Source organism: Microtus ochrogaster, chromosome 5 (assembly GCF_000317375.1).
Source record: "Microtus ochrogaster isolate Prairie Vole_2 chromosome 5, MicOch1.0, whole genome shotgun sequence".
Taxonomy (NCBI): domain Eukaryota; kingdom Metazoa; phylum Chordata; class Mammalia; order Rodentia; family Cricetidae; genus Microtus; species Microtus ochrogaster.
In genome coordinates, this window is record NC_022012.1 from 1321239 (window position 1) to 1333820 (window position 12582).

Below are 12582 nucleotides of genomic sequence, written 5' to 3' on the forward strand. Positions count from 1 at the left end.
ATGAAAAAAAAAAAAAAAAAAAACAACTAGAGATGCTTTTCTCCTAAACCCTTTGCTTACACAGGTCAGCAGTCAGAGACAGGTGTAATCCTTTCCCTCACAGGGTGCCTAAGACATGAGCATGTATGATTGGAATGCACATACCAAAAATGGGTAAGTCTGAAAAATGCAAATGTCACCCAAGGCAGACATGATCTTATGTCTTGTAGGAGAAGCCGAGGCCCTATTAAAATTAATAAAAGGGAGGAAATTTGGAGGTCCAAAATTGTGAACCTATTTCGACCTTATCTGAAGGTCAGAAAGTTTTAGCTTGTTCAAAGTTTTTGACAAGAAGTGTGGCTATACATCCTAACCTAGAGTATGTTTACTTGATCCTTTTGACATTAAGATGGACCATACAGGTGTATTCACTCCTACCTGACCAATGGTCAGTGATGGAGGAAGGTCATTGGTTAAATAAAGAAACTGCCTTGGCCCTGATAAGACAGAAAATTAGGTAGGCAGAGTAAACAGAACAGAATGCTGAGAGGAAGAGGAAATGAGCTCAGACTCGTTAGCTCTCCTCTCTGGGGCAGATGCGATGAAGCAAGCCACCAGGTCAGACATGCTGAATCTTTCCTGGTAAGACTGGTGCTACACAGACTACTAAATATGGGTTAGACAAGATATGAGAAGAGGCTAGAGCTAATGGGCCAAGCAATGTTTAAAAGAATACAGTTTGTGTGTTGTTATTTCGGGTAGCTGGGAGCCAGGCAGCAGGGATGCAGCCAAGCAGCTCCTTCAACAGGTCAAGATATTCAAGCATAATTCTGCTCCTTCTTTTGAATTAGGAGGTTTGACCTTGGGAGTGATTGCCTTCAGGATACTTAGTCTAGGTTGGGTTCACTGCCTAAACAACAGAATAATTTTCTTGTGGATTAATTAGGCTTGGTGGCTAAAAGTACTGAAGCAAATAACTGTTCTAGTTGTCCTTGGTATCTTGTTAAAGCAGTATTCCCCTTGTAGTATTGGGATATGAAAGTGCATAAAAAATTAAACCTAGGCAAATTTCAGTATTCACTGGAACTTTCTCCCAATACTATCCTATATTTTCTGTTTTATTATTTTCACCCATGTCTTCATAACTTTTACTAAGTTTTCTCATTCCCATACCCCTACCCTGGTAAGTGGTACCTTTGTTGAAGCTGGTCTCCAACACAAATTGACTAATGCTGACCAGTACAATGTTGTAATAGGAGCGGCGCGGCTGCATCCCACCACCCAGCTAGCTTTATCCGAAATAATTACACAGAAACTGTATTCTTTTAATCACTGCTTGGCCCATTAGTTCCAGCCTCTTATTGGCTAGCTCTTACATATTGATCTAACCCATTTCTAATATTCTGTGTAGCAACACAAGCTGGCTTACCAGGAAAGATCTTAACCTGTGTCTGTCTGGAGTTGGAGAATCATGGTGACTGACTCAGCTTCTTTTTCCCAGCATTCTGTTCTGTCTACTCTGTCTACCTAATTTTCTGTCCTATCTTTATTATTTAACCAATGAAACAACAGATAGAAAGATGACCCTCCTCCATCATTTCCCCTTTTTCTGTTTAGACAAAAAAGAAAGGCTTTAACTTTAACATAGTAAAATTGCATATAGCAAAACAGTTATAAAGCAAGAATTACAGTTACAATATTTATATCTACTTTATCTTTTATCATAACTAAGGAAAACTATAACTATAACTAACCATTCTTCAACTCCATCAAAGACTCCAGAAGGATATAATATTACTTAAGCAAACAAGAAGTCCAAAACTCTAGAAATGACAGAGACATCTCACTGCCTGGGCAGTCACCCAAAGTTCCTCTGTACCGTTGGGGCATCCATCATCGGCCTTCAGGCCTATAGTATCCAGCAGACATTTCCATGAAGCAGGAAATTTCAAAGGCAGTTCAGTCACTATCTGCTGTGTCCTGAAGAATGTCTCACAGACTCTTTCATGAGTCAGGAACCCCGAAAGACCATCTCACCTTTTGGCAAGTTCAACAGTCCTCTCTCTGTGGGTTCTCTGTGTCCAGTTTATGCAACAGTCCAGACAAGAACAGTTTCTTGCCCAAATGGCTATCAGACTCCATAGGAAGCCTCTTCAATGCCCATCTTCCTCTTGAAGTAGATTGGTACTGCCAGGAACAGATTTGTCCCATTGTCATGAAAAGCCCTAAGTTACTAAAACATTTAAAGGCCATATTATGCAGTCTTTAAAAGATATTAACATGCTTTACTATTAGTGATGATTATCCATTAACAACCTATATTTCCTAATTATACATTACATTTTAAAAATGAACTACACAATCACAATACCTTAATCAAGATTAGAAATATGCATATACATATAAAAAATTGACCTTAAAATCCATACCAATGTAAATTATTCATATCTATATCATATCCCCCTTTAAATGTAAAAGAACATTTATAAACAATATTTGGGAACATGGGCGCAGTTTTTTCTCTCCAAACTGCTTCCTGCTGTATGAGGGTGCTGTTAATCATATCTTTCATGGGGTAACCTGTGTGCCAGGGTCATCTCAGTTGGCAGTTGAGTGAAATAATTTTTTGAGGGTGGTCACAGCAACCTTTCAGGAGGGCATGGTCTATCATACCATACTGGGATAGATGCAATCCACAGGGTCTCATCCTCTGTGAAAACAAAAGAAGACCCTTTCCAAAGCATTATATCCTTAGACCCAAATTCTGAAGTCATACCCTCATGATATCCGTTCTGGTTCCACTTGGCAGCCCATATAATGAAATGTCTCTCTATACTTAGCTCCTTCACAGTCAAAAATTTTAAAGAAAATACAATGTATATAATCCAGATTCTCTGTGAATTTTTCATTTTTACATGGCTTATTTTCCTTTATTTCTTTTAATTTATAACTATCTGTACTCTGTCTCTTTAAAGGCTTTACCCCCCCCCTTTTTTAAGGGCATTAACTTTATTCTCTCTCTCTATTTTTTTTTCTCTCTCTCAAGCCTATGTATACTCATCCAACATTGTTATCCATTTAGTGGTCTGAATCTGTCCTATTGTGAATCTGTAATTTTTTTTTTTTTTACTATCCAGAAGCATTTCTTAAAATGTTAAGCACTTGTTAAAAACTTAAGTTGCACCATATAGGGGTAATACAGTACTGCCTGTTTACTGCCTGTCTAAACCTTAACTGCACTGTTATTATGGTAATTAAGGTAGTTCCTGCCTGAGACCAGCACAGTTCAGCATGGCGGAGCTGAGCCACTCCTGCCTCAGAGTCATTCGGTGCCCCTGAGCCACACACGGTTCCAGGCACACAGCAGTCCACATAGCCATTAAGCAAGCCGTAGCACTTTACTCCAAATGCTCCATTCAAAAGCTCTATCTCCCGCAGGAGCCAGACAGAGATGGCAATGGCAGCACAGCCCAGAAAGCCGGCATTTTAAAACAGCCAGTTTTTCCTGCTGCTGAGTCAGGAAAATTTCTTTGCGGCACACAACCCACAAACAGCCAAAAGCTGTGATAAACTCTCTCTCCCTTTTTTAAAGCCCTCTCAGGTTTTTAGTTGGATTTAGTCCATCACGTTGGATGTTATGTGGAGGAGTGGCGGGCTGCGACCCCCTGCACCTGACTGCCCACATAATGTAAATAGAAATACTTTAGCTTTATGTTTAAAATAGAATATATTTTAAATAACCTTTGTAAAGAAGCTAGTGTGTCTGTGTTCCAGGAAAAAAATCAAGTTTCATAGTCAATAGATGAGTATTTTAAACATATGTATGATTTTATATTAGTATAATTTTTAACTCACAATATTGTCCTATTTTCGATAATAAATTACTTAATGAAACTATTCATGCTATACACTAAGCAAAGAAAAGACTTTATTTGGCCATTTGCTTACTTTATATGGCTGTTTCTTTATTACTATACAGGAAATTTATAATTCCTTTTTGAAAGATTTTGATATAAACATTTTGTATTATTGTAAAAGTATCTTCCTTTGCCCATTATACAAATTTAATTGTGAATATTAAACAGTGAAGAATTCAGACATTTTTTTGCTCTTGTTGAATTTTGTGAGTCTGAAATACACAAAACATATATTTATGTTTTACTTATATACGTAAAATATAGCAATATTTAATTGACAGTTACTATATAGACACTCAAAGAAACAGCATGGTAGGAAATATATAATAAAGATTTAGATATAAAGTAAATTAAGTCTCCCAAACTACACTTGTCATATTTTAAAAACTGTATGATAAAGAGATTTGACCTATTTTTTCTTTCTATTATTTCATACAAATTTAGCTAATTACAAAATAATAACTTCCAACTTTTTGGTAAAATTAACCCATTCTATTAATCTGTGTATTACCATGTGGTTATGGTCTACCGACAAGTTTCCATCCAGTATAGAGCATCTGTCTCCCGCAACAGTTAAGTAGCTTATCCTTGACTCTGCCCCCTCACTCCTCCTCTATCTGTTTGGAATTTCTGCCTTGCCCTATTCTGCCAAGCTACTGGCTGAAACAGGTTTATTAATTAACCAATAAAAGCAACACATATACAAAAGGACTTCCCACACCAAATAATGGCAATCAACTCAATACAAGTAAACAGAGCCACTGCATTGGCAGAGTTGGTCGTGATAATGAGTATTTGTGCCCTGGGCTCTGTCACATAATTAAAAAGCTAGCTTTCCAAACAGCTACTTTGAGCATCTAAAGGTTTTACACTTGAAATATTTCTATTATGTGTCTCCATGCAATTACAAGTTTATTATCATCATTGTAGTATTAAGTAATTGCACAATTATTTTTATTCCTTGAGGTATTTTATTTTATTTATGTCCTTGTAAAATATGCTATATTATTTTAGGGCAAATGAAATTAGGATCTATTTACTCTTTTCAGAAAGATTGGAGTACAAAACTTAATCAAATATATTATTACATATCCTTCATGATGAACTCCCAGATAAAAGACCAAGACTGTGTGCAAATTTAAGTTTTATGCTGTTAAGTGATCAGATAAAAATATTTGCAATAACATTGGAGTTGGACTTCAAATACTTTTATGTTACAGGGAATGCCCCTTTGTACTTCCCAGCCACCTGGCTAAATTTAGCCCCCGAAATAACCACACAGAAACTATATTAATTAAAACACTGCTTGGCCCATTAGCTCTAGCTTCTTATTGGCTAATTCTTACATCTTAATTTAACCCATTTCTATTAATCTGTGTATCACCACATGGCAGTGGCCTACTAGGAAAAATTCGGCATGTCTGTCTCTGGCAGCTCACTGGTGGCTCTCTCTGACACTGTCCTTCTTCCCAGCATTCAGTTCTATCTTCTTCACCTACCTAGGTTCTGTCCTATCAGGCCCAAAGCAGTTTCTTTATTCATTAACCTATGAAAGCAACACATGAATAAAAGAACCTCCTACACTTTTAATTCATAGTATTTTTTCTTTTGTGAGTTAACATTTATCAACAATGTCACTTGTCCTCATCAACAACTAAAACAATGTCCAAGCCTCTCTCACTTTGAGTAGTTGATGAGTCTAATAATTAAGGATTTTGAGGACCTTGGATAAGTAAAGAGGGAGAGATATGTGTTAGATTATTGACTTGGGAAATCTTAGTTGATGTAAAGTTGATTAGGAATCTGAAGAGAAGCATGGATTAGACATGGATCTGACAATTCTTAACACGGTTTTTAATTTGAGTCTCTTTTCTGCTAAGATCTTACTTGTTCTCTTGCTTTGATAATCAGACATGTATACCAGTGAACATTTATTGTCTGGCTTTAATCCTAATGCTTTTGAAAGGCTGGAACATAAAGATAGATAGTACACTAGATAATGCTAATATGTTGATTTGTGTTTTTGAAAATCGAGAAAGGGATACATTCATAGACTAGCCATTGATCCATTTCTACTTTCTTCTACTGGTGCTGACTACTGACACACTGAGGAGCAAAGTGCAGAGATTTATTAATGGTCAAGAATGCAGCTCTATGTCTACTTCCAATAGGTAAGTCGACGTCCTGCAAGCTGGAGCACACAGATTTTGTTCCTCTCTTAGTTACAAGGCAGATAAATTCTGGCAGCTTTGCCTACTGTTGTTTTATGCCACCTATTTTACATGCTGGCCCCTGTCTACCATAGTTTCTAGTCTCCATCTATTGGCTGGGCTAAACTCTAAGTCCTAATGCATTTGCTGCATGAGAGTGGTTCATATTCTATGGATTTGTCTCACTTCTCTGAGTTTATACAGTACAGATTCATATCATGTTCCTGTGAACTTGCCACAGAGCCCTAGGCCGCATATCATAGGCACTGCCTTCATCTCAGCACTCCCTCTGATGTCTATGATAATACTACTAATAGAGATGGGCGTATAGGATGCAAATATGGGGCACAGGAATTGAAAGGCTGTAGCAGGCCCAAGCATGACAAACACAGGCCTGAGCGTGGCAAACAAGGTGCTGGCAGTTTTTTGCCTTTTGCATTTCACCCTATTCCATCTACCTTGCTAAAGTGTTATATTACACTCCTACTAGCAAGGAAGGTCCACTCCCTTTTTTGGTTTCTTCCTCCTCCTGAGCCAGACCACCTAGAACCATCTATCAAAGTACTGAAAACCAGTTATCAAAAGACCCCTTTGGTTACCCTATTAACAAGCCTCATCAAAATGACTGATCCTAATACAGGTTTTCCCCCTTTCTCTTTATAAACTGTCATTTGCTCTGAGGCCACATCTGCCGCCCTCTATCCAGAGGCAGTCCTTTGTCCCTCCCAAGAAAATCCTTCTTCCCAGCCTCCATTGTTCCCATGCTCTTCTCCCTCATCCTCTATATCCTATCTTTGTTTCATATTCCATGAACTTTGTCCTCTAGGGCAAAAAATCTCCTTTGTGCTGAAAACATGGTCTTGGTGTGTCCTAGGCCTCCCTCCTTTTCAGTCCTAGGCTGCCCTTCCTTTCAGGAATGTAAGTCTCACACCAATTTCCTCTGGAGGATTAGTTTTGTTTTTGTTTTTTTTTTTTTTTTTGCTTTTCATATTGACTCTTGAAGTATTCAGTTATACTTCTTACATTTTTTTCCTGACACAAATTTTAAAGAAAAAGAAATATACTGCCTCAAAAAGAAATTATTTACAGAAGTCTTATGAGTTGAAAAAGGTATAACCCCTTGAGGAATACATTTCAAATTACATTATTAAAATATGAATGCCAAATACAGAAAACAATGAAATTGAATGCCCAACCTGGTACAGTGGCACCCTCTCCGGTACATACTTTACACTGTATGGCTAATTAAAGTATAAATTCTTTTCAACCCCAATGTCGTGATGGATACTGATTTATAATTCAAAACATGACTTTTATTTTACTTCTCAATGTCTATCACATAATTGTCCTTTTAGTTTACATATACTTTTATAAAAATTTATTTTTATTTTATATCTATGAGTGTTTTGTCCACAGGCATATAAATGTTAATGGAGGCCAGGAGAAAGCAGCAGATCCCATGTGACTAGAGTTAAGAACAGTTACCAGCTGCCTTGTAAAAGCTAGGAACCAAACCTTGGTCTCCTGAGAGAGCAAGACTTGTTAACTGCTGAACCATCTCTCAAGTCCTTCTGGATCCTTCTTTCTACAACTTTTATCCAGAATTTAATAAAAGATACTATATTTATTCAGAGTTTAATGTCATGTATTTTCTTCATACGATTTATTAATTGTTCTTATAGCTGTTTTTTATGTCTACATGGTTTTTAAGAATGTCAGGAGTATACATCATTTATCTGTGCTTTACATGAAGAAACTGTTTGGATAATAGTTTATATAAACTAAGAAGAATCTCAGAGTTTGCCTAAAACTGTACTTTTTGATTATTAACATTCTCCATTCTGCTTCTTTATTATTTACCTTCATCAGTTATACTATATATATTTTAATTTTCTTATTTTTTGTGTTTCTATTAGAACTCTAGATTCTAAGCTCAGGAAGGTAAAGTTTTCTGTGATTTGTTCTTGTGTTTCAGAGCCAAGAGTGCTTGCTACATCAAAGTTGTAGAATATTATTTTAACTATGCAAAACATGTTACATTTGTTTATGCTATGAAATATTACTTTAACCATGTAAAGGTATATTACATTTGAGTACACTGGCTTTGTTAATGATGCAGAGATGTGTTAACATTCATTTCACTTTGTCTGCCTAAGGCACCTCATTGGTCTAACAGTAAGCTGACTGGCCAGTTACTAAACAGAAGAGTGGTAGGCAGGGTTGGTAGGCAGGTAAAATAAATAGAATGAAATAGAGACAGAAATAAAAGAAAGTGAGGGAAAAAAGAGAGGGACACACCAGTCAGAGATGAGGAGCAGTAAAAGTGAGATACACAGACAAAAAGAAAGGTAAAAGTCCTTGTTAATCAAGGTTTCTGTCCTGCCCAATCCCACAGCCATTCAGCCCTAAAGAAACACACAGAGGTCTACATTAATTATAAACTGGTTGGCCTAGCTCAGGCTTCTTATTAACTCTTTATTACATTAACCCATAATTCTTGTTTGTGTTAACCATGTGACTTGGTATCTTTTATCAGCAAGGTGTTCTCATTTTGCTTCCTCTGGGTCTGGAAGATGACTATAGACTGAGTCTTTCCTCTTCTCAGAATTCTCCTGTTCTTGTCACCATGCCTCTACTTCCTGATGGTCTCTCCACCTATACTTCCTGTCTGGCTACTGGCCAATCAATGTTTTATTGAAACAATACAAGTGACAAGGTACAAGACCATTGTTCCACAGCAAGACCAGAGTCAAACATAGATGTAGAGAAAAAGATTAAGTTATAAGATCTATCAAAAAATGAGCCTAAGCTAAGGCCAAGCATTCATAAATAATAATAATAATAATATTAATAATAATAATAAATGTGTCATGATTTGGGAACTGGTTGGTGGCTCAAAAGAAAAAGCCTGTTATAGTTATAGGTACTTAATATGTATTTAATGAGTGACTAAACAGTATCTTGAGATCATTTCTTATGGACTTTAGATGCCTGAATATGTTAGAGAAGTATCATCAATGAATTATGGTTTTCATTTGCTAGGCATTTATGAACAGGCATGATCTCCATAAAAGAGACCTTTTGACTTAAAACACATTCCACACTTATCCTTTTATCTCAGAAAACTTATACAAATCTTCTCAAGCTTCCAGCTGTTGTATTATAGGATAATTACAATAGTATTTATCTAATAAAACTGTATAATTGCCACTCAAAATGATGCTAACTCTACGTGACAGTGTTCACTACAATAACACAATCTGTTTTGTAATATCTAGAGGACTATGAATCTCAGTGAGATTAAGAAACATGTAAATATCATAAGGTAATTTACAATAAAACCCTTAGGCTTTTGAACCCTAACTTGCATTATTAAATTAACCAATGCATTGCCGTTTGGAAAAAAAAATTAAATCAGGAGAAAATGGGGCCTCTTTCTGGGATTTAAGTGTGTGTAATTAAGTGGAGATTTCCAATGGAATGGCATCTGTTACTTTAGACTTCAGCCAAGAATGATAAAACTGCCCATGCTCAGGGGTTTATCTCATATGAGTTGGAAAGTAACTTCCTATGCATAGAAGACACGTAATATGCCAGTAACAGACATGTTGACCATGCTTTGACTAATACTGTCATACTGTCAGTAAAAAGGATAGCCATCTTCTATCTCCTTTATTCCTCCTGCTGTCCCTTCTGCTCTTATGCTTTCTCTATAATTCTATGAAACTTGTACATATGAAAAGATTGACATTTAATCATCTGTATGTGATAACTGCTAAGATTGATTGCTCTAAGTTTATATGTTACAGTGAGTAATGAATCTTCATCAGACAAATTTGACTTACCACATACTTATGCCTGGATAAAAGAGAAAGAAAAATAAAGTCAATAGAGATGGTGGGAGTGAAAAAGCTAGCCACTAAGGCTAATTTTTTTCAGAAGAAAAATCAATCTGTTAGGAATGTTCTTTGGAAGTCCACAGCCTAAATGACCCCAAAAAACCATGCTAATTCATCTGTCTTTTCTCATTTTCATTAATGGAAATAGGATCACTGGGTTAGCTCTTATTTATAGAAAGAAAATGAGTGCAAGATATTGAATAGATGGTTACAGAAGAATCTCTGAAATCTTTGCCAAATTTTTCGTACTTCATGTGTAGAGAAGAGAGAGTAGGAGGAGAACAGAGAGAGAAGGAGAGATGCTGAGATAGGAAGAGAAGGGAGAGACAGCAAATCTGAACCCACATTATTTTTCTCCAATTAAAGACACTAACAATATTTTTGCCTGAATCGGTTATTATTATTTTTTCTTTGAATTTTTCAGTCCTTGAGTGTAGTTATTAATAATGCTTTTATATTGCCACAGATTTAATACATCCATGTATATAAAATTATAAAATAAAAAAATTATTTTATAATTTTATATACATGGATGTATTTTCTGCATGTACTTCTGTGCACCACTCACAATCCTGGTACCTACAGAAGTCAGAAGAAGACATCACATCTTCTGAAACTGGAGTTACAGATGGTTGGGAGTAACTGTGCTGGCATAGAGTTGGGTTCTATTAACCCAGGTCCTCTGAAAGAGCATCCAGTGCTTTTAATCTCTCAACAATCTCTACAGTTTCATCCCACTGATTTACTTACATATTGTACTAATCTTCATGATGAATTTTCTGTCAAAAGCATTCAAATATAATAGTAGGCAACAACAGATTTTTAAGTAAAAGAAGAATAAGCAATCAGTAGCACTTGTATATGTGCATGTATGTGTGTGGAAATATACACATTTGTCCATGAAAGATCAAATCTTCATCTTGTTGTCCTTAACTGTCTAATTTTGGCAAATTACTTTAGTTTTGAAGTTTTCCACTTCATCTTCTGAAAAAAATAAGTTGAGCAATGTTAACTTTGAAAAGCTATTGTTGTTAAAGTGAGCTGTATTAAATGATTTGCCATAATCTGTGTTTTCAGGAGCAGCAGTACCATCAGTAATTTTAGGTTTTACTTTTCTGATTCCTGTGGTTGCTCTGGGTTATATACTCACATTTGAAGACTCAGAGTTAGAATCTACCAGTAATGGAGAGCAGAAAACATTGGGCTTTCTGTGTGTTTCATATTTGGTAATATAAAATAAAGATGAAGAAAATAAAGAATAAAAGAGTACTATTACCTAACAAAGGTGTTACTGGGAATCAAAATCAGGTTTTGTCATCACTGGTATATTTGAATATAACTGAGCCAAAGAGATGAGAGAGAAAAAATCTACAAAGATGTACGAGCAGACTTTGTGAACAGAAGGACAAGGTAGTGAGAATTTCAGGACTTACATATCTAAACTATTCTCTTCACCATGGTCCAGGGAGACTTTAAACTTCTCTGCATTTCTTTAAATCTAAGTACTTTTAAGTTGATAATATAAATTTACAGTTATCACTTAAAATTTCAAGCTTTCCATGGATTCTGCACCCTATGACCCTTTTTTGAGACCACACCATCTCTGTTAGTCCCCAGCCTAGTGGTTGGGCCCTCTACCCAACCACAGAAGACTTATGACAACTAGGCCCAAGCCACACAAGCCAGAATGGGTGACTTATCTGCATACCAGAAGACTGTATCCATCCCTGGATTCTGTCTACTGCTACCTTTCATTAGTACTTGGGTACTCCAGAAGAAGGCTCAGGATTTATTAGAGGCCATGACAGATCTAGAGACGCAAAAAGATTTCAACTTTACCAGAGGCTAGACTGGATCAAGGGACCCAAGACCTTCCAAATCCCAGGCGAGACACCCTGATGGACCTAAAGACTCATCAGTCATCAGACCCCTTGTCCACTTAGGCTGCAAGACCAGAGAGGAAAGAGAAACCAAGCAACAAAAGATCCATCCAATGAAGACAAATGCAGGAATCAACACCATGTAAGAACACAGTCAATAATGGAAAGATCAATATGTCACCACCAGAAACCAGATATCTTATGACAGCAAGACCTAAACATTTCAATGCAGGTGAAGCACAAGAAAATGACCTTTAAAATAACTTTATAAATATCATAGAGGTCTTTAAATAGGAAATGAAAAAATACCTTAAAGAAATGGTAGAAAAGATGATTTAAAAATTGGAGGAAACCAATAAATCTCTTAATGAATGTCAAGGAAACCAAGAAAACCCAAACAGGTACTTGATAAGAACAAATAAAAATGTGCAAGACCTGTAATGGGAAATAGAAGCAATAAGGACAACATAAACTAGGGAGATCTGAAATTGGAAAGCCTGTGTAATGAACAGAAATTACAGGGACAAGCATCACCAAAAGAATACAAGAGAAGAAAGAGAGAATTTCAGTGTTGGAAATACAATAGAGAAAATTGTTGAATTAGGAACGGCGGAGCTGCGTCCCCAGCACCCGGCTGCCTGCACGGCTAGCTTTATACCCAAAATAATTACACGGAAACTGTATTCTTTTTTTTTTA